This window comes from Gracilinanus agilis, chromosome 3 (genome assembly GCF_016433145.1).
Source record: "Gracilinanus agilis isolate LMUSP501 chromosome 3, AgileGrace, whole genome shotgun sequence".
Classification (NCBI taxonomy): domain Eukaryota; kingdom Metazoa; phylum Chordata; class Mammalia; order Didelphimorphia; family Didelphidae; genus Gracilinanus; species Gracilinanus agilis.
This window is the reverse complement of record NC_058132.1, coordinates 416633680-416656449: the sequence shown is the minus strand read 5'-3', so window position 1 is coordinate 416656449 and position 22770 is coordinate 416633680. Positions and strand designations below refer to the sequence as shown.

At 37.4% G+C, this 22770-nt stretch overlaps 1 non-coding gene across 1 annotated transcript; it reads right to left on the bottom strand.

The window, feature by feature from the left end:
• Window positions 1-15685: 15685 nt before the first annotated feature.
• Window positions 15686-15790, bottom strand: LOC123243400. The gene has a single exon (XR_006505935.1). It is a non-coding gene; the product is annotated as a U6 spliceosomal RNA (small nuclear RNA).
• Window positions 15791-22770: the final 6980 nt, after the last annotated feature.

The window sequence follows — 22770 nt, the reverse complement described above, 5'->3', positions numbered from 1 at the left end:
TTTGAAGCTCATAAGTTTGTACTTATGCACCTAAGATCAGGCAAGAAGAAACAGTTTGAGGCTTATAGCAATTCCTTCTCCTCACTTGAAAGGTTGCCATGAAATGAGAATAAGAATAAGAATAAGAATTAGTCTGCTTAAACATTTTGGACATCATGATTCCTTAGACAATGTGTTCTAAAATGGTGGCAGGGGAAGCCTCTCCGTTATTTATGCTTATATCTAGTCTCACTAAACTTCTAGTTGGATGGGAATCAGGCAGTGCATAGTGGACATATTCTAAGGATTAATCCCATGCCTATTAAAATGGGAAAAGGGAAACTGGCTCAAACTTACCCATTTGGCTAAGGATTTAGGCCCCTTCCAATTTATTCTAGGATCTTGATGATCTAGGTAGTTTTTTCATAGTTCAAAGGCCAAGATGCTATGCATTTATAAATATGACATTCAAATAGTCAGTAATAACACACAGCAGGATATAACACAAGATACAGTAGTATACAGTCAGATGGTGTTCTTAGTTGATTTGTAGCTTTTTGTGCTAAGTAATTAGCAACCTATCCAAACTGAGCTGGGACCTGGCTTATGAAGGTAGCTGCTAATCTTACTCTGCTCTGTAAAAGTACTATTAAAAGGACAAATTAATTAGGATGCTCCTCGAATAATAGGCAAATTAATATTGGATATTTCATAAGTGACATTAATTAAGAGTATGCTCTCATTACTGTAAAACTTGGTAACTACTGCCATCTGGTGGCATAACTCAGATAGGAAGCAATGTTAGAGCATGATTATTTCAGTGGACAGTTTGTGGTGAAAAAACACATTATGGAGATCCTAAATTAGACTTTTCTGAAGCCACCAATCCTCTCACCTCTAATGGTTTACGTCATGGTGATAAGGTGAGGCATGTGTAAATAATTCTAGTACAGATAGACCTAGCCTACTTATGCTACACAGTCATCTTTATGGTTGTGGAAGTCAGTGCAGTACTCTTTTATTTTAAAAATATTTTTCCATGTTTGCATAATTAATATTCTTTCCCTCCCCTCCCTCCCCGATCCAATGAGCACTTCCACTGGGTTATACAAATGTTATCACTTATACCTATTTCCATATTATTCATTTTTTGCAATAGAGCAGTCTTTTAAAACCAAAACCCCCAATAATATATCCATATAAACAAATAAGTCATTTGTTTTCCTTCTGTTTCTACTCCCACAGTTCTTTCTCTCTATATATGGAAAGCATTCTTTCTCATAAGTCCCTTAGGATTGTCTTGTAGTAGCAAAATTAAATTGTATTGCTCTACAATGTTTCACTTTCTATGTATAATGTTCTTTTGGCTCTGCTCATTTTACTCTGCATCAGTTCCTGGAGGTTCTTCCAGTTCATATTGAAATCCTCCAATTCATCAGTAGTATTCCACCGCCATCATATACCATAATTTGTTCAGCTATTCCCCAATAAAGGGACACTCCCTCATTTTCCAATTTTTTGTCACCACAAAGAGCGTAGCTATGAATATTTTTGTACAAACATTTTTCACTATTATCTCTTTAGGGCACAAACCTAGTAGTGGTATTGCTGGATCAAAGGATAAGCATTCTTTTAAAGCCCTTTGGGCATAGTTCCAAATTGCCTTCCTTCTTAGAATGTTTGGATCAATTCACATATCCACCAGTAGTGTATTAGTGTCCCAATTTTGCCACATCCCCTCCAACACTTATTGTTTTCCTTTACTGTGACATTGGCCAATCAGTGTTGTTTTGATTGTGTGTACTCTTTTAAAAGAAAGTGGATGCTATTGGTCTTGGAGATCTGGGGTAACAGATTGTGGTAGTTTATAATGAATTTAAACTTGGGACTATATATAATACTATTGCATTGCAAATATTTTTGGGGCACTGATGGTCATAGTTCAAAGCATATATTTATTCTTTTCCTGAGGCACATCTGTAAGTTTCTTATACTACTGGTATGAGAGATGCATATTTTAGGATATTCTGGCTTACATTAGAGCAATTTGATTTATCCAGTGCCACATTTGGTATTATTTACTCCTTGGTGATCTTTAAACCTGCAATCAATGATTCCAGAAGAGTTTAAGATCTTTTTGAATGTCAGTGAGTTTGCCAAAGGTATTCACCATACTGGTGCTAGCTACTATCTCTTCTAAAATAATGTTTCCAAGTTTTCCTGAATGGCAGGGGAGTGTATTCCTTTTTCTTTTACTTAAAATTTTAAAATTAAAACAATTTATTATTCATTTATTTTTAACTTTAAAATTTTTTTGCACTCCAAATTCCTTCCCCTCTCTATTGAGAAGGCAAGCAATATGATCCTGATTATAAATGTGAAATAATGTAAAACACATTTCCACATTAGCAATGTTGCAAAAAAGCAGGAAAAATAAAGAAAGTGAAAAAGTTTTACTTAATTTTGCATTTAGAGTTCATCAGTTCTTTCTCTCTGGAAGCCAATAGCATTTTCTGAAAATAACTACAGAGGGTGGAGTTAAGATGGGGGCTTAGAAGCAGCAAAAGTGATTCCTCTGTGAAAATTCTTCCACACCAATCAAAAACAAAGAGCTTTGAGGGGGACACAAAACCAAATCCAACAACAGGACAGAGATGGGGGACCCTCCTACTAGATTCAACTTAAAAGATACGCAAAGAAGGTTGAATTCTGGGACTTAAGGAAAAGAAAGGAAGGTCCCAGGACCCTTCCCCCACTTACTGTGCTGAGACTTGGGTGGTAGGTGGGATCTCAGGTGATGGCCCTGAGGGAGTACCTTGCTACTACAGCTACAGGAGGCTCAGGGCTCTGATCATTGCTGGCAGGGAGGCAGCTGGAGGAGAGGGGCGGTGAGGAGGGCAGCCTGGTTGCAGCCTTCAGCCAGCACTCCTCCATCTTGGGCCTTTGCCTCTGGAGGTTTTGGCCTCAGGGCACACTCAGCTCTGAAGATCAGCTCAACTGGCTTAAGCCAGTCTATCAATAGTACATAAAAGAAACCTTCAGAGGGCAGAAAAGTTCAATCTCCAACTCCCCTCCCCCCAACTACTGTCCTGAGACCTGTGGTAAGAATCCAGCTGACTGGGTTCCTACGACAAAGGCTGTAACATCAACAGAGTACCTTGGTACCACTATGGGAAGCTCAGGGCTCTGACTGGGCAGCTGGCAGGGAAGCAGCCGGACGAAAGGAAGAGAGGAGGATAAGGGTAACTATCTTCAGCCTCCTCATATTCACTTTACATCTTGCCTCTACTGGCAGCTGGGGAAGATCTGGCCTTAGGACACATTAATACAACAGGTCAGCTCCATCAGCTGAATCCAGTTAATTAGCAGAGCAGAGAAGAAGCCCCTTCAGGGCAGAAAAACCCAAACTCACAGATCCAGCAAATAAGAGAGGAACAAGAATTCAGTCAATAAGGAGGGGCAAAGAAGGAAAAAATATGAGTAAACAACAGAAAAAGAAAAAGAAATTACAATGAACAGCTTCTACTCAGGTGATGAACAAAAAACAAATGGAACAGAGGAGGACCAAAGAACCCCAAGCAAAAAATCAGGAACTCCATCAAATTGGGCTCAGGCTTTGAAAGAACTCAAATAGCATTTTTTATCATGAGTACTTTGGAACTGTCTTGGACCATTGTATTTGGGAATTGGATTTAAATAAGGAAGAGTTGCTCAAAAAGTCATCAGTCTCATTCTATTTTCTATAGTCATCAAAGTCCAGTAGCAGGACAAAAGCCAGGATGTTTGGCCATGACCTGGGACAAAGTAGATGACCTTGGCATATTCAATGTCTGACCAAGCTCTAAACTCTCCACAATACTTGTTTCAGCAATCTTCATGACTTTTGGAACAAACTATGCTCATCCAACCATTCTGCTGGAGGAAGTCTTCATGGGCTTGGGGTAGACATTTACAGATAGGTTTGGGGCATGTTAATTACCCTCAACCTGGTTTAGCCCCTATGGCTGCTGTGTATACTAAAGCTTCCTGGAGCCACAGGTGAGAGTTGGGTAAAAGGTGGACACCAAAGGTGGATAAGCAGCCTGAAAAAGGCTCTTCAAGCTTTTGAAACAGAGGTGCTAATCCTCCCTGAATATCCCATATACCTCCCTAGTAGTGATATTGCTAGGTCAAAGGGTATTCACAGTTTCATAACCCAAGAGCACCTCACCCCCTCTTTTTTTGTAAATTAATGTTTACATGGAAAATATTGTAAGCTGATCTTGATGGATTCAGGCGCCCTGTCATATTGCAAGTAGGTTGTACTCAGGTAGTGTGAGAAAAACACATTTTAGGGTTTGTTGGTTCTTATATACTAGTAGTATGACCAATCATAGTGCAACAATTCAGTGTCTCTTTAAGATTAAATTGATGGGGTACCCTGAGGGAGTGCTATTATACTGATACTATATCCTACATGTAGTGTGGAGTGGAAAGAAAACTGGATTTGGGGTTAGAGGAACTGAGTTCAAAGCCTGCCTCTTTATTTGCTCTCCATATGACCTTGAGTAAGTCACTTAAACTCTTCAGTCCTCGATATCTTCATCTATTAAATAAAGAGGTTGGATTAGATAGGTTCTAATTTTCTTTCTCTAAATCTATGATTCTATGATCTTATGACTTTTTAATCCCTTTGTTTTTCTCCAGATGGCAGTAGAGTTCAATATAAACCTCAAGGGTTTGGATTAAAACAGATTGCCAAAGCCACTGGGGTACCTGTGCTGAAATTTTAAAATCCTCTTTTTTTTTTGGTCACTTAACCCTTCTCTTTTCTTTTCATCATGAGTTCAGACTTGGTTTGCACCAAACACAAGTGATATTGAAGTTGAAGATCACACATTTTTGTGCTATAGGATGAGAAAGTTCCTTGATGTGCAAGCAGAAACTACTGTAGCAATCTACTTCCCTTGGCCCTTTCATATCAAAACATGATGCTTTGTACATAATAAGTGCTTATTAAAGTATTTATTAATGTATTTTCATTCATTCACTCACTCATCAAGTTAGTATGCTGTGCTGATGCAATGCTGCTATAAATCATAAAAGTATGTACCCAAGAGACATTACATAATGCTAAATAGGCAAAGAAAATTAGCCACTTCCTTATGCAAAGGCTTGGCTTTTGGCTTTGGCTTGTACAATATACTGTAGACCAATAAACTTTATAATTAGTTACATACATATTTGGACCATATTAGTACTATCCAGGTCAAGTTTCTATCCAAGAATGTTGCCTTTTTGAAATTTTGGACATAATTGTACTTATTCTTACCTTTTGGGGCTATTCAATCTGCATTCCCAACTATTTTGGGTATGATCTTCCAAGATATATTTTCTCTCTTTGGTTTTTCCACATTAATATGACTTAATTTTGCTGTTGCTAAATAGACAGGCTTTGGTCTATCTTTGGTCCACATATATTAGTGCTGATGGTGGTGGTGGAAGTGGCATGGGACCCAGGATTTCCCTCTGGAAACCCCAAATTCCAGAAGTGTTCTAGGTCAAAAAGGACAAAGGAAATTCCTTCCTTGAGGGGAACATTCCTCTAGGACTTTCCCTTAGATCTTCACTTAACATAGATATCTACCTCCCACTTCCACCCTGATAAGCATTGGGTGGTACCTAATCTAATCATCTATGGAATTCCACAGATCACCCCTTATACTCCCCAAGCCAATGAATTACCTCATTCCTGATTCACCCTATCCCCCTCTTATCCTGTAACCCCTGCTGTCACCTCATTCCTGATTCACTCTATCCCCCTCTTATTCTGTAACCTCTGTTGTCAAAGGGGCACAAAACTCTCAGACCCCATCCTCTCAGGGAGGCAGTGCACCCTTGCACCTGTTGCTTCCAAATTAATAAATTCCTCTTTTGATTTTCAAGCTAAGTTTTGGAATCTTGCATTCTTACAAAGGGCAACCTGTCCTGAACCTGGATATCATCTCAAAGGTCTCCACAACAGGAGGAGAGAGGATGAAGAGTTGACACACAGTATAGTGTGAAATAAATCAGGGTTAGGTGTCACTATTTAGAATTATAACAATTTCTTCTTAACTTTTTGTAGTTTGACTTATGATTTCATCATTCAACTGAAACTGCTCTCTCTAGGATTACTGATGGTCTTTTAATGGCCAAATCTAATGGGCTTAATTGCAGTTTTTACCTATCTTTACCTCTCTGAAGCCATTGTTGATCACTGTCTTCTCCTTGGCATTTATTCCCTTTTAGGTTTTTGTATGACACTGTTCTCTCCTAGTTCTTCTTCCTTTTTGACTCTTCTGTTTTGTTTTCTAGTTCTTCACCCAACTAAATTTGCTAACTGTCCATAGGCTTCTGTCATAGGCCCTCTTTTCTTTTCCCTGCATCCTATTACACTTGGTAATCTCATCAGCTCCCATGTTGTAGTCATCACCTCTGCAGATGACTCTCAAAAGTACTTGTGCAGCCCTAACTTATCTCCTGACTTCTAAACTTGCTTCTCAACTATCTATGGGATATCTTCAAATGATATAACTCATAAACATGTTAAACATCTCCAAAATTCAACTCATCATTTCCCTCCTTCCTACCCCAAATGCTCCCCTTTACCTAATTCTGAAAGGGAACACCATACTTCCAATATTCCATGTTTGCAATTTATGTGTCATCCTCAATTCCTCAACAACATGCTACCTGCCCCCAATCTGTTGCTAAATTCTGTTAATTTTATCTTTATTGCATCTCTCATTTCTTTCCCCTGTTCTAACATTGTCAACACTGGTGTGGACCCCCATTACCATATGCCTGGACTATTGCAATAGCCTGCTAGATGTTAGCCTGTCTCAAATCTCTCCCCATTCCAATCTGTTGGGCTATCAGAGTGATGTTCCTAAAGTACAGATCTGACCATTTTGCCCCCTTACTCCCTTTCAATCAAAGCCAGTAGCCTCTGTAAATCTCAACAATCAAATATAAAATTTCTTTGGGGCTTTAAAAATTCTTCATACCTTAGCTCTTTCCTGCTTTTCTAGTCTTTTTTAAACATTACTGTCTCCCCACATATTCTGAGCTCTAGTAACATGATGTACCTTACAGAAGAGATTCCATCTCCAAAATCCAGGCATTTTTCCTGATGCAGGATTATCCAAACTCTGGATTTATCTCCCTTTCATGGAGTGCTCTCTGGCTTTACTGGTTTCTTTCAGATATCTGTTAAAGCCCCATCTTTTGCAATAAGTCATTCTCAGTCCTTCTCAAGATTAATACTTTTCTTTAGAGCCTCATCACTCTGTATACATCTTGTTTGTACATAGTCATTTGCATCTTGTCATCTCTATTAACCTGCAAGGGTCTTGAGAGCAAGGACTATTTTTTTTTTGCCTTTTTTCTAAATCTTATGCTTAGCACAGTGGCACACAGTAGGTGCCATTCAGCTAAGTGTTAGTTGACTGATGGCTCAAAGATTGGACTAAAATTGTTGAATGCCTTAAATACTGGATTCTGCTTATCCTAGAACTCAAAAAAACTATATTTTAAAGCTAAATAATGATATGGTCAGGCCTGTGCCTTAAGAAGATAATTTTGATAGCTGTGGGGAAGATATTTTAGAAAGGAGAAAGTAGTCAAGAGGTTGTTGCATTAGCCCAGATAAGATGCAATGAGGGTGTAACTAGATTGGCAGCAGTATGAATAGAAAGAAGAGGACACATATAAGATGCTACAGAAGTAGAATCAATAGAACATGACAACTGCTTGAATATCTGGGGGAAGAAGAAAGAGTAAAAAAATCCTGCCTCTCATTATGACACTTACTAGGTCACTTGTATGACCAACAGCATGTTACTTAACCTTGGGCTTCAATTTCCTTATCTGTAAAATGATGGAATGAATTGAAGACTTCTCTAGTTCTGCATTTGTGAGATACTATGATGTTTTTATCCTGTGTCTGTGAGGTTTTTAACCTAGTTTCAAAAAGTCAACTTCACAAATTCAGGATGGATAATATACTATAGGAAAAAGATCTGAGGTGGAGGGTGTTAAGGTTTGCCAAACTCAAAATAAGACAGTGTGGTGGAGCATTCAAAAAAGAAACTACAATCTAAACACTTGTACTACATTAAGAAAGGAATAACTTTTAGAAATAAAGAAATAACTATCCCTCCCTACTCTACCCTAGACAGATTACATCTGGAGTGTGGTGTTCAGTTGTGGATGCCACAGCTTAAGAAGGATGTTGTTAAGTTGGAGGGTGACCAATAAGGTGTTGAGTCTATGTCAAATGATACTTGGTTGAGGAAACCAGAGATGTTTAGATAGAAGAAAAGCTATCAGGTAATCACAAAAAGAAAAGACAGATAATAAAGACAGTTATCTTCAATTATTTTAAGGGCTATAATTTTGAAGAGAGTTTGGATTTGTTTTCTTTGACCCTAGAGAACAGGATGAGGAATTGTAGGTGGGAGATGCAAAAGGCAAAGCCTGAGGTCAAGAGAAAATTAGAACAATTAGAGCTGTTCAAAAGTTTACTTTGAAAAGTGGTGGGTTCTCTCATTTTAGAAGTATCTAGACTAAAGCTGTATGACCATCTATCAGATATGTTATAGTGGGGATTCCTTTGGTTTTTGGGTTGAACTAGATGTTTATGAAGGTTATTTCTAACTCTCGAATTGTGTGAAGATGATGATGTCATTGAGGGAAATCAGGAAGTTAACTGGAGGAGTCAGTTTAGGGGTAAAGATATGGAATTTAGTTTTTGGACATGTTGAGTTTGAGGAGCCAGTCATATGTAGGTGGGCATGCTTGACAGGGAGTTGGAAATGTGCTATGTGAATTCAAGTGAGAGAGTAACAATCATCTACATGGAGGTGATAATTTAACCACTATAAGTAGCTCATTAGGCAAAATCATCAAAGGAAGGGAGTGTAGAGCAAAGTGAAAAGGTTCTAGGACAGAGATTGGGAGAAGACCTATATTTAAGGTGTAGGAGTAGGATGAAATAACAAAGAACTAGCAAAGAAGAGTCATCAGATAGGTGGGAGGAGAACAAGGTGAGAGTGGTGTCATCAAAGCCAGGGAAAGAGAGATTATTTAAGAGGAGTAGGTGGTTAAGTGTTGAAAGATGGAGAAAAATCGACTACAAAAAGATTATTGAATTTAGTATCTGAGATCACTGTAACCCTTGAAAGAATAGTTTTAGTAGAGTTCTGGAATCAGAAGGCATTCCAAGGGTTGTGGTCACTATAGAAATTGTTCCTTTAGTTGTTATCACTTTGTTTTGCTTCAGTCCATACAAGTTTCCCCAGATTTCTCTGAAGCCATTTATTTAATAATTTCTTATACCAGAATATTCCAGTACATTCATATGTCATAGTTTGTTCAGATATACTTAAGTTGATAGAGCATTCCCTTATTTTCCAGTTCTTTGGCACTAAAAACAAAATGGCTCTGAATAGTGGGTCCTTTTCCTCTTTTTTTTATTTCTTTGTGGTATAAACCTGGGTAAAAGAGTAAACATATCCAGTTACTTTTCTGGGTATTTCCAGAATGGCTGGACTAATTCGCAGCTTCACTAACAGTATATTAGTGTGTTCGTTTTTTTTCAGCCCTTCCAGAAATTTTCTTTTTTTCTTCCTTTTGAAATTTTTGCCAGTTTTATAGGTATTAGAGGGAACCTTGGAGTTGTTTTAATGTTCTTTTTTCTAATATTAGTAATGTGGAGCATTTTTTCATATATCTGTTTATAACTTGGATTTCTTCATTTAAGAACTACCTATTCAGATTATTTGACCACTTATATGATAACTCTTGTCCTTATAAATTTGAATTACTTTCATATACATATATCTTGGATATTAGCTATTACAAATTTGTTGGAAATATGTTTTCCCAGTTAAGTATTTGTCTTAAAATTTTAACTGCATTAATTTCATTTGTGCAAAACTTCAATTTTATGAAGTCCAAATTGTCCATTTTATCTTTTGTAGTTGCCTCTGTTTTTTTTAATAAACCCTTCCCCTATCCATAGTTGCAAATAAGCATTTCCTTTCTTGATCTTCTAATTTTTTAAAAAAAACCTTTACCTTTCATCTTAGAAGCAATACTGTATATTGCTTTCAAGGTGGAAGAATAGTAAAGGCTAGGCAATGGGGGTTAAGTGACTTGCCCAAGGTCACACAGCTAGGAAATGTCTGAGGCCAGATATGAACCTGGGATCTCCCATCTCTGGTCTTGGCTCTCAGTTCACTGAATCACCTAGTTGTCCCCTTTTGAACTATGTTAGAATATCTTCTTGTTACATGCTATCTTGGGATTCCAAAGATTTCTTTGTTTCACTAAGTGTTGGTTCAAGTTCCTTTGCCCTATAATAATTATTTTTAAAAATTGGCAAATTTTTGAGTTTTGAATATTTGTCTTGCCTTTTAATTTTAGAATTTTCTCCATTGGTTTATGTGCGTGTACTCCATGTTCTTAGTTAAATTAAAATTTCTTCCTCTTAAAGATACTTGATGTTTTTTACTTTTTTTGTCATAGTTATAACTTTCTGATTCTTTTTCCTTTTGTGTTAGCTATGTCTTTTAGGCTTTATTACACACCTGGTTTAGGTCAAAGAGTATATAGAAGAAAAAGTATAAGTATATAATAAATGGAAATAAATAATTAGCTATCATAGCTATGAATATGAATGGTATGAATTCAGTTATAGAATGAAAGGTTAGTAGAATGGGTTCAAAAACAAAGTTCAATAATATGTTTATAAAAAACACAGTTGAAACAATTTGGTTAGAGCACAATGCCTCAGCTGAACACAAAAAAAGCAAGAGCAGTGATTTTGATTTCAGACAAGACAACAATAAAGCAGGCTTAATTAAAAGAGATAGAGAAGAAAACTATTTTGCTAATAAGTAACATTATTAATTGAATTCACTACTTAACATATTTGCAGCTATTGACGGTTTTAAATGCATAAAGGAAAAACTAAATAAATTACAAGGAAAATATATAATAAATCTACAATAATAGGGAACTCAACTTTTCTCATCAGCCTTGAATAAATCTAATAAAATAAAGAAGTTAAAGATTTAATATAACTCAAAAAAATTAGATATGCTAGACCTCTGGTGATTATTTAATGGAACTTGAAAGGAGTATTCATATCATTCAATTCTACATTGTACCTTTATAAAAGTTGATCATATTTTAGGACACAAAAAACTCAGACTTAAAGAAAGGAAGATTCTTTGCTCTTTGCTCTAAGTACTCCCTCTTCTTGTGGTCAATTCTAATGGAGAACTACTGTGACATATTTCCCATGGTGGTCTCATTAACTCATTCTCCATTGCTTATTTATACTGTCTCATTTTGTTAGCATTTTGATAGGTACACTCAATTTCCTTTTGTCATACCAATTTTCTTTTCTTCCTTTCCTTCCTTCCTTCCTTTCCTTCCTTTCCTCCCTCCCTTCCTCCCTTCCTCCCTTCCTTCCTTCCTTCCTTCCTTCCTTCCTTCCTTCCTTCCTTCCTTCCTTCCTTTCCAAAAGTGGGCAAAAACTTAAAAGAATCTGACAGAGAAACAAATGAAAAGTAAAACTCTCAAACTTAGTGTAGGTAACTCACAACTCTAGACTAAAAACTTCAGTGTTACTGGTCTATTTAGGAATATCTACATTATGAAAAACTATGTCTCTGCTCACTTCTTAACTGTTGATCCTGTCATTCTTCACCTAGGAAAATCCTCTTCTCTTTTCTATTTGAAACATGACTTTTATAAGTCTTTTCATCATTACTCTTAGAAAGGTGTTTAAAAGTGCTAGCCATTATTGTAAATGTTCTTTTTAAACTAGAGAAATGTAAATCTCATCAAACTGGCTATCTCTGACCAGATCAAGGAGTTCACTGGATGGTGTACTGTCTCATCAGAAGAAAACTCACAGGAATATATATTTATTTATTTAAAACCCTTACCTTCTGTCTTGGAACCAATACTCTGTATTGGTTCCAAGGCAGAAGAGTGGTAAGGACTGGGCCAGTGATTCCCAAAGTGGGTGCTACTGCCCCCTGGTGGGTGCTGCAGCGATCCAGGAAGGTGGTGATGACCACAGGTGCATTTATCTTTCCTATTAATTGCTATTAAAATTAAAAAAAAATTAATTTCCAGGGGGCTAAGTAATATTTTTTTCTGGAAAGAGGGTGGTAGGCCAAAAAAAGTTTGGGAACCACTGGGCTAGACAATGGGGGCCAAGTGACTTGCCTAGGGTCACCCAGCTGGGAAGTGTCTGAGGCTAGATTTGAACCTAGGATCTCCCATCTCTAGGCCTGACTCTCAATCCACTGAGTTACCCAGCTGACCCCAATATATATTTATTAACAAAATATCAAGACAGTTAAAAGTGTCCCCCTTTCCCCCTGCTTTTCTGTCTCAAGAAAGAGATGGCAACATAGTGTAACAAACCCTTATTAAAAGTTTCCCTTTTCTCCAACTCTAGATGATGTTGAAGACAATCATTGTAACTGGAGCTCTTTGCAAACGAGATTGATTTTGTCTCTGATCTGTCAAGAATTGTTTAGCTGAAGCCTTCTTTCAGTCTGTTGGTTCTTGCTGCTATAACTTATTCAGAGCAACTTTTCAGTCCCACTCCTGAGTCTTCTGCTGGTTTCCTTAGGTTGCTCTTCTTATTTTGCTACTACTTAGAGGCCTTCAATGGCTTAACTTAGAAACACCTGACTCTCAGTGATGTACTTTAAATTAAAAAATTATGAATCCCCAAATTTCAATTCATATTACATATCGAGCACTATGGCAACATTTTAATATGTATTTTTATTTTTTCCAATTACAAGTAAAAACCATTATTCATACACAAAAATTCTGAATTCCAATTTTTCTCCATTCCTCCTTCCCCTTCCACCTCATTGAGAATGCAAGCAATTTAATATGGGTTATAAATATACAGTCAAGCAAAACATTTCCATATTAGTCCTGTCATGGAAGAAAACACAGACAAAAAAGTTCTCAAGGTAAATAAAGTAGAAAAAAAAGCTACATTTTGATTTGCATTCAGACTCCAGTTCTTTCTTTGAAGGTAAATAGCATTTTTTTCATCAAAACTCCTTCAGAATTGTTTTAGACCATTGTATGGTTGAGAATAGTTGTCATTCACCTTAGATCATTGTACAATATTGCCATTTGTATGTACTATTTTTGCCTGGTTCAGCTCATTTCACTTTTTCATGTTGTCTTCTTAGTTTTTCTGAAATCATCCTCCTTGACATTTCTGGATCCCCTCACAATCACATGCCTCATTGTGGTGAAAGATGACATGACTGAGGAAACTAAGGCTTGCTCTTACAAGCATATTAATTTTTAAAGCAATGCATGGCAATTGTCCAACAAATCAGGACCAGATCTCTTCAGCTTAGGCACAGACCCTGAATATAAGGGGAGATAGACTTTTATACATTAAAATGATCAATAAGACTCATTAATCAAAAGGAAACATTTCAACATTAGGTAATCTGATTTCTAATTGAAGAAAAGAGTAGAGATTTTCCAAGTTGAGAGGGAGAAAGTGAATAGGTACAATTCCCCAAATTCAGAAAAAAGGTATCCCTCTCCCCTCAAGTGTCCATAACCAATCAATGGAACATGGAAACAATAATTAATTGATAACCATGAGGCCAGTTTTCAAATAAGATGTACAGGTTACTTGAGATGTACAACTGTGAAAAAATACCCTGCATCAATCTTTGGTTCTGATTGGGCTTCTAGTAAGCATAACCTAGGTCCTTGGTTAAGGATCACTAAGCTACAGGGAGAGAAGTTCCAGTTTTCCAGCCACACAGGGATAGGTTCAAACAAAACAATGAGGCTTTCTTACAATTCCCACAACTGACTAAATTTTCTCATACGACACAAATTGTACTAGACCTATAATTGAAAAGAAAGGGAACTGAGCTAGATCCAGAATTGAGTCACAAGATGGAATTAATGTGGTTCACTCAATTCCCGCAGCTTGCCACTTGCTGTTTTAATCCCCTCCATTTCCTCACCAACTCTTTTCAATCCATGAACATTCCTCAATTTCCTTTCTTTACCATTACAAAAAGAGCTGCAATAAATATTTTTGTACATACATACATGTACATTTTGTACATGGCCCTTTTTCTTTCTTTCTTTTTAAAATCTCTTTGATTATTTGTTGGGTTAAAGTGTATGCACAATTTTAGAGCCTTTTAGGCTCTAAATTTCTCTCCAGAATGGTTGGATCAGTGCACAACTTCTCCAACGATACATTATTCTTTCAATTTTCCCACATCACCTTTAACATTTGTTATTTTCCTTTTCTGTTATACAGTGGTAGCTTGGTAGGGTGAACACCAAAAAAGGTTGAGTACCAAATGCATTTTTCCCATAAAGAATAATGTAAATTAAGTTAACCTGTTAGACATCTAGAAAAACCATATTTTATAAGGTATTATATGTATTAATGGAGGTATATTTTACTAAATAAAATCCAATAATACATAGACATAAATAAAAAAACAATAATTAGATTAAATAAAATAATTTAACTTAACTTTACTTGTATTAAGAAGCATTCATGGCCTAAGTGGGTGGCGAGGAGGAGGAATGTTAAGGAGTCCCCTTCCATAATATCTGAGGGCAACTACTCTTCTGGAACTCTTTTTCTTTCTCTTTTCTGTCTCGTATCACCACTGAACTCTGCTTGAGATTCACCAGGTATAAGCTTCACAAAAAACCTATCCAAAGTTGTTAGTTTTTGTCTGCATTTCAAAATTCCTCTAATTAGGAAATGGTCTGGGTCATTTAACAAATTTACAATTTTGCTTGTTAAAGTTTTATCAGGATGACATTTTTCAATAAGGTTTTGCACTTCCATCCATTTTGCACACATTTTCTTGATTAATGAAAGTGGGACATCCTCCTTTGCCTCCTAGTCATTAGCAGTTGATGCTTCCTTTGAAGTTCCTGCAGCTCCTCAGTGTTGAGTTCTTGATTTAATACATGATCCTTTGTTTTGACTCAAGCAGGCACATGGTTCCCAACATTACGATGCCAACAAATTCTAGCAGGTGCATCAAGTGCCAAGCAAACGTAGAATATTGTACTTTTTTTTTTTAAAATCAAGATGCATCGAATATCAAATTCAATGAATTCCAAAATGATCAAGTACCAACATTTGACTGTATTAGCTGATCTTAGAGGTGTGAGGTGGTACCTCAAAGTTTTTTAAATTAAATTTTAAATAATTAAATTAACTAAATTTTAATTAATTAAATTATTTTAATTTGTTATTCTAATCAATAGTGATTTAGAGCATTTTTATATGATTATAGATAGTTTTGATTTCTTCTTCTGAAAACTGCCTGTTTACATCCTTTGACTATTTATTAATTGGAGAATGACTTGTGATCTTATTAATATGACAATTCTCTATATATTTGAGTAATGAAGTCTTTATCAGTAAAGTTGTAAATACCCCGCTTTTCTGCTTTTCTTCTAATCTTGACTGCTTTGGTTTTGTTTGTGCAAAGCCTTTTAAATTTAAGGTAATCAAAATTATTCATTTTATATCCCATGGTTCTATCTTGCTTGGTCATAAATTCTTCCCTAGAAGAATCCATAGATTTGACAGGTAAAATATTCCATTGTTTTCCTAATTTGCTTAAGAAATATGGAATGATTCACAAATTTGAGTGTCATCCTCATGTAAGCCAAATCAATCTTCTCTGTAGAGTTCCAATTTTAGTATATGTGCTCCCAAAGCAAGCACACTACATCTTATATTTTAAACAATTATTATAAATCTCTTCTTTTACATAAAAAGGCCTTTACTACCCTTTTCATTACTAACTGCTACTTATGGTAAGAATCTTAAAAAGACAATATAATTGAACCAAATGTATAATTCTTGTAGAAGCAAGTTTTTATAGATGATAATCATTTGCACTTGAGTAGTAACTAAACTATCTTTAAGTTATAAAGTTATTTTGAAGCTTTCCCATCTTCTTTCCTTACCTCCCTGGCACTTTTGTGTATATAGCTCCTGGTCTATTGTTTAGGATGAAATTTTCAACTCGTAGAAAGCATTCTGGATCTTCAAATTCATATTTAAATAAAAGTTCTCCCTTAAGGCTGCTTATAACACTTCATCTATATCTTTTCCTTTTGCTGTAGCAAAGTTAGCCACTAATTAATTATTATTAATTATTAATCATTGAATAAATTATTTGAAAACAAACTATAAAATATTAAATTAGTTATTAAATATTACAGGTTTACTAACCTATAATAGCATCCTATGGGTCACTACAGAGGCTTGTTAAAGATTTTGTTAATGCTCTGTGTGTGGTCTGAAAAATGAGACACCCTGAATCTCATATGACTATTATGCTAATAATTGTGTTCTTCTTCCAGGTTATCTCTTAGAAATGTTTGAAGATAGTAATTTAGAGTTAAAAGTTTTAAATATAATTAAATTCTTACTTTGTAAAAAAGGGCTTGAGGTGCTTGGCATTGGGCATACTTCCAAATTAAGTAGTACTGCAAATAAAATAGTTCTGAAACTTGCCAAGTCATTATCATCCCTAATAAATAGTAGATTGGAAAATACACATAGCTAAAGTGTGAACTACAACTTAAATATAGTCTACTTACATGTTGCTACACCTAGTACAAATTGTAACATCTATAATAGCTTTGGTTTCTATAGCAATTTGTATATTATATATCCTTTCATCTTCACAAGAACTCTAGCTTCTATTAGAAAAGAACTGAATGAAGTAAAAGAGCACTATACTTAAAATTAGAAGAACTGGAACCTACGCTCTGATAAATTAACTGTATGACATTGAATAAGTTACCTAACTTCTCATAACCTCAGTGTCCTTATCCGTAAAATGGGGATAAAGTTCTATGTATCTTTTAGGAGTGTTCTGGGGACAATATAATGTAAAGATGAATCATTGTTATTAATGACCTTGTGAACTTCCAGAATAGTTCTTAGAACATAATAGGTACTTAATAAATTCTTGTTGATTAATTATATTATAGATGTATCATGAGTCATTATTGCCATTTTACTTACAAGGAGAAGTTAAATCATGTGCCTAAAGTTACACTATGAATTAGGGGCAGTAGAACTGTTATTAGGGCCCCATATATACTGATTATCAGCCATAAAATAATAGAAATTTTTTAGTCCTGGAAGAGAGTTTAGGGATCATTTATTATTTCACTTTTATTTTACCTTTGTGGAAGCTGAAGTCCACATGTGTTGCGACTTCTCCAAGATCACACAGCTAGGTCTAGAAATGGTGTGATAGGACCATTGTCTACTAGGGTTTTCCCATCCTGCCTCATAGAACAGAAATTAAGCTAGTTGTTCTCTAAAACACGACAAACCTGGGACTTGATTAGGAGGGGTGGGTAGGTCAAGGTTTAAGTTGTGCATTCTTTGATGCAGCTTCTTGGTGGCTTCAGTTTGTTATTTATATGACTTTCAGAGGTTGGTATGCTTCTATTTTGGTGGATATCAAAAAACCAGGCAATTCATCCCACCTTGTGCTGCTACCAGATGCATTTCCATTTGATGATGAGGGGGCTGGCTCTGTAAGTAGCTTTGAAGAAGCTGCCAGAGAAACTCAAATCCCCTGAGTTACTTTGTAAAAGTTAGGCACACAAAAATACACCCTCTTCAGCCAATGGGGAGTCTGACTATCAACTAGCTCCCAATTCCACAGAAATCTTTCTTCTGACCCCTAGCATGAATCACCACGAGGTTTCGGAACCCTGCTCCCTACCCCTAATGCCTGGTCCAGCTTGACTCAGATAAAAATCCTACAAAAATCTATTAGACTTTACCAGTTTGGGTGAACACAGTTAAATCTGGGGCTTCCAGAGAACCTGCTTCCATCTTCCCTTCTTATTGTGAGTATTTCCCAAGTGTTTTGTGTATGGGGCGTTCAGGGAATATCTGTACTTCTGGTGTGAGGGCTTGATGAGGTTTTTTCAGGGTTGCCTATCTACTTTTGGGGTCTACCTGGCACCCAACTCTCACCTATGGCTCCAAGAAGCTGTGGGATGCACATCTGCCACATCCTGGCGTAATTGTCTGGGCACACATGCAATTGACAGATCAATCTCCAGTCCATCAGTGAGTGAGGGGGAAGTAGACCCCAATCAGGTGAAATCTTCTCCCCTACAGAATGGGTGGATGAGAACAATTTGTTTCAATGAAAGTGGTTGAAGCAGGTGCTGTGGAAACATTAAAGAAACCAAGGTCTGCTTCTGGGGCTGCATCCTGGGCCATCACTAGTCATCCTGACTTTTGTCTTGCCATAGGACTTGGATGACTCTGGAAGAGGGTTTAAGGAGGCCAATGACAGTGGGCTACTTTGCCTCACTTAAATACAACTTATGTACAAGTTAAGGCATCTTATAGGGAAAACAGGGGGAGTTAACTTAACTATTTATCTGGGTTCAGAAGGGTGAGTAGGAGACAGAAATGGACAATAGTCTGGGACCAAATAAGTTAGGAAAACTAGGTTTAGCTGTTTGGAAATGACAGTTGACAGAAGTGACAGTTAGGCCTTAACTGTCACCCTGCTCCACCTAGATAGGAAGTCTGTGAAACCAGCAAGTAAGTGACAAGAGGGCTTATAAACAAGTTTAATTTAAGGAAACTATAGTCTAAAGCAGTGGTTCCCAAACTTTTTTGGCCTACGGCCCCTTTCCAGAAAAAATATTACTTAGCCCCCTGGAAATTAATTTTTTTGAAAATTTTAATAGCAATAGGAAAGATAAATACACCTGTGGCCATCACGGCTTCTCTGGATTGCTGCAGCACCCACCAGGGGGCAGTAGTGCCCACTTTGGGAATCAATGGTCTAAAGGATGGGAATAGGGGTTTCTATACTACCAGTCTATGGGCAAGTCTCAGGAACAGGGAATGGACTTATCTACACTAAGCTAAAACTATAACAGGGGAGGGCACAATGGAGATCAGGATGGAAAGTGGGATGCTCACTGCTGAGTCCTGTCAAAATCCAGCGATGGTACAGCTTTCCCAGATCTTCAGCCTGGTGGGAGTTAACCCAGCCCAAGTTAACCAATAACTCAGGTTGGGTTTAATAGTCTCTACCAAAAATCTCCCACAAGCAGATGACAGTCTTCCTTCTGGGTCCGAGGAAATCAGGGTGCAAACTCCACTTCCTCTGAGGTCTCCTAGGAGTCAGTTACAACTTGTCCCCAACCACCATGGAGTCCGTCCCAGAGAGAGCAACCACACTTCCTGCTTCCCCATTTCATTTAGAATCCTTCTGCCTTGCCTGCTAAGTCTCCTAAATAATAACTTATTAATCTACCTTACAACAGGCATCACCTTGTGATAGCATTGGTTCTCTTTGAAAATGAAGAATGAACAGCAATTTCATTTCAACAAAGCTAATTTGCTTTACTTTTTTCTCTGCAGATTCTATCTTGTTTTTCTGTGCTCCCTTGCCCTAAACTTTGGGATTCCAAACCTCATTTCACCACAAACTGCATTAAGATAATTAGCAGGGCAGCTATATAGCATAGTGGATAGAATACCAGGCCTGGAGTCAGTAGGACTTGGGTTCAAATGCAGCCTCAGACATTTCCAAGCTGTATGTCTGTGAACAAGTCACTTAATCCCAGTTGCTTAGTTGTTCTGCTCTTCTGCCTTAGAATCAATACTTAGATTCAATTCTAAGATAGAAGACAAGTATCCAAAAAAAAAAAAAAAGACAATTGGCAATGAGGATAGGATTCTGAGGGCAGTAAGGATTGCCTTTGCCTGTGCTCTGGGCCATGTAGCTGCCTGCCCAAGTTTATGTTACATCTAGCACCTCCCCCTGGGTTCTCCAGTACCCTTAAGGGGGTTGAAGTTATTTAATTTCTGCCATTGGCTCCAATCCCAACCAAATGCATTTCCTTGTTTTAGCAGTCCCCTACAAACCCGTTTTATTTAACCACACAACAGATTAGTTTTTTTTTTCCCAAATAACTATTTATTTCAAAGGTTCAGCAAGAACAAACATATACTCCTTTCTAAACACCTGGAGGAGACATAATACTTCCTCTGAATCACCTCAGCCTCTTGGGCCAGGAAGGAAATTGGGTCCACGGTCTTAGAACAGTTCCTAAATAGTACAGTCCTATCAAGGTCCAAGTCTAGAGCTCCACTTGGGCTAGAGTCCTAGGCATCCTGGCTTCTCAGAGTTTTCTTACTGAGCCAGCTGAAACATCCAGCTTGGAATTCTGACCTCCAAGGTCTGACCTCAAGGTGCCTTGAATCTGGATCTGGTGGAGATTCCACTGCCTGCACTTAGAAATGAAAAGAGCAAACAAACCTTGAATCTGTATCTTAGGGCCACAGAATCTAAAATGGGGAGGGGGAAAAGTTACGCTTTCTCTCACCCAGTTCAGTCCGTGTTGTCCATCTGCAAGTACTTTCTCCTTTTAGATGTTACTCCCACTCTGTAGTAGGGGATCACGGAACATCTTCTCCCAGAAGCAGGTATTTGGTGTTTTCCAAGTGGATGCCTCCATGTTGGTCTGCTCTGACATGTACACAGTAAAGTTCTGTTACACTGAAATCATGAGGCAGTGCTCCTTATTGGGGTTCAAGGCCCACTGACTGTGTGCTTGGGAGATGCAGAGGCTAGCTCCCAGAAATAAAACCTGAGGCACATGGCAATGTTATTTCTGTGATGGAATTAGGGTAGAATTTTCCTGAAGGCCTTAACTTAATTGTCTAATACCTTCATGGTGAGTCTGCAGTCTTTAAACCATTCTTGGTCCAAATTTGTGGATGGAGTCCCCAAATAAGACCAGAAGATTCACTTAGGTATGTCAGGAAACTGAATGCTGCTATAAACACTGCAGTTTTCTCTGCTAGAAGCTACTATTGCTTTAATCTCACCCACATTAACTCTGAACAAGTCCAGGGTATTGTTAGGTGGTATTAAGAGAGTTAAACTCTTAGTGGCCACCTACATTGTTACCAAATATGGGCAGCTAAGTGGTACAGTGGATAGAGTATGGGCTTTGGAACTAGAAAGATACATCTTCCAGAGTTCTAATTCAGCTTCAGACCCTTTCTTAAGTGTGTGACCCTAGGCAAGACACTTAACCCCATTTGCCTCAGTTCCTCATTTGTAAAATAAGCTGGAAAAGGAAATGGCAAACTAGTCCACAAGAAAAAAAACCAAGAAGAAAAAATAAAGAAAAACCCCAATTGGGGTCAAAAAGTGTTGCGCCCAACTGAAAAAAAACAACCCTTAACAATAACACTTTCCAAACAAAGATGTTCTGTGGTTTTTGACAAGACATGTTTACTTTCTAAGGCTCTCTCTGTGACTAAATTTATAGTATCAAGAGAAGAGGAACCAGAAGAGATATCTCCATAATGGAATGCTATTGTAAGAGCTGTAGTGAAGCCCTCCAGATGTGTGGGGAGCATGACATCATGGGAACTTGTTTTGTCCATACTTCTAGTCTTATGAGCTGGAAGTCTTATGGGGAAAGGAGAAAGGAGGTGAGAGGGTTTTTCCACTTTAAGGGGTCTGAGAGAACAGTTAAAGCCAATGTAGAAAATGCCATGAAATTCCTGACAAAGAAGCTGGACAATTGCACTGACTTTCAGCAATGAGCTGGACTACAGAACTGCCAACAAAATCCCAGAAAACCATAATTGATCTCCTTACCCTTCTCTGCATCCCTATTGTTACCCATTGCCTAGCACTGAGGCTGCCCTCACTGAGACATAACTCCTTCATATGCCTCCATTCCTCGAATATCTACTAATAAAAGTGGAAGGTGCATGTAAGGCACCTCAAGCTGTTTCTGGATCAATACCAGAGGCAAAATTAAAAGGCACATAGCCTTCTTAAGGAATTGTGCATTATCTTTCAGTAGTATCACCACAGACATAAAGGACAAAGATAGACACAATGAAGCGTAAAGGGCAAATCCTTTCATTTGTAAAGGAAGCATTTCATACTTTGGAACAGATTTAAATCACTCAGTTGAATTATTGTTCAGTTGTGTCCAGCCCTTCATGACTCCTTTTTTTTTTTTTTTTTGCAAAGATACTAGACTGGTTGCCATTTCCTTATTTAACTCATTTTATAGATGAGGAACCAAGGCAAACAGAGTTAAGGGACTTGCCCAGGATCACACAGCAAGAAAGTGTCTGAGGCCAGACACTTTGAACACAGAACATTTGAACACAGGAAAATGGGTCTTCCTGAGTCCAGGCTGGGCACTCCCTCCACTGCCCTAATTAACTTTCTGGAATTACTCCAGCATGCATTAAAAAGGCAGCCAAAGCAATGATCTTGCTCCAGGGCACAGACTGACTATTTTTGTTCTAAACTACTTATAGAAGATTCAAGGAGGAATGTGGGAAATTAAATTGCTAATTATTACCACAAGTAAGGTTGGGATCCCTCACTGAGAGAAACTTCTCTGAATCTGAAGAGATTGTTGAGAGGCTAGACTTCTTCCGCTTTTTTGCCTGGAAATTACCAACCTTAAAGCATTTGTGAAATGTATGTCTTTGTGGGAATATGCTCCCCATTGTTTGGCAGGGAACTACTTTGTAAATGCTCTTTTTGCAGTGCCATTTGAGGAAATGCTGGTGTTAAATGCTAATGGGAAGCACTGTATGGGGATTTATGACTTTCATTATTAAGAGTAAGAAACCACCGAGTTAATCCTATAACCTGA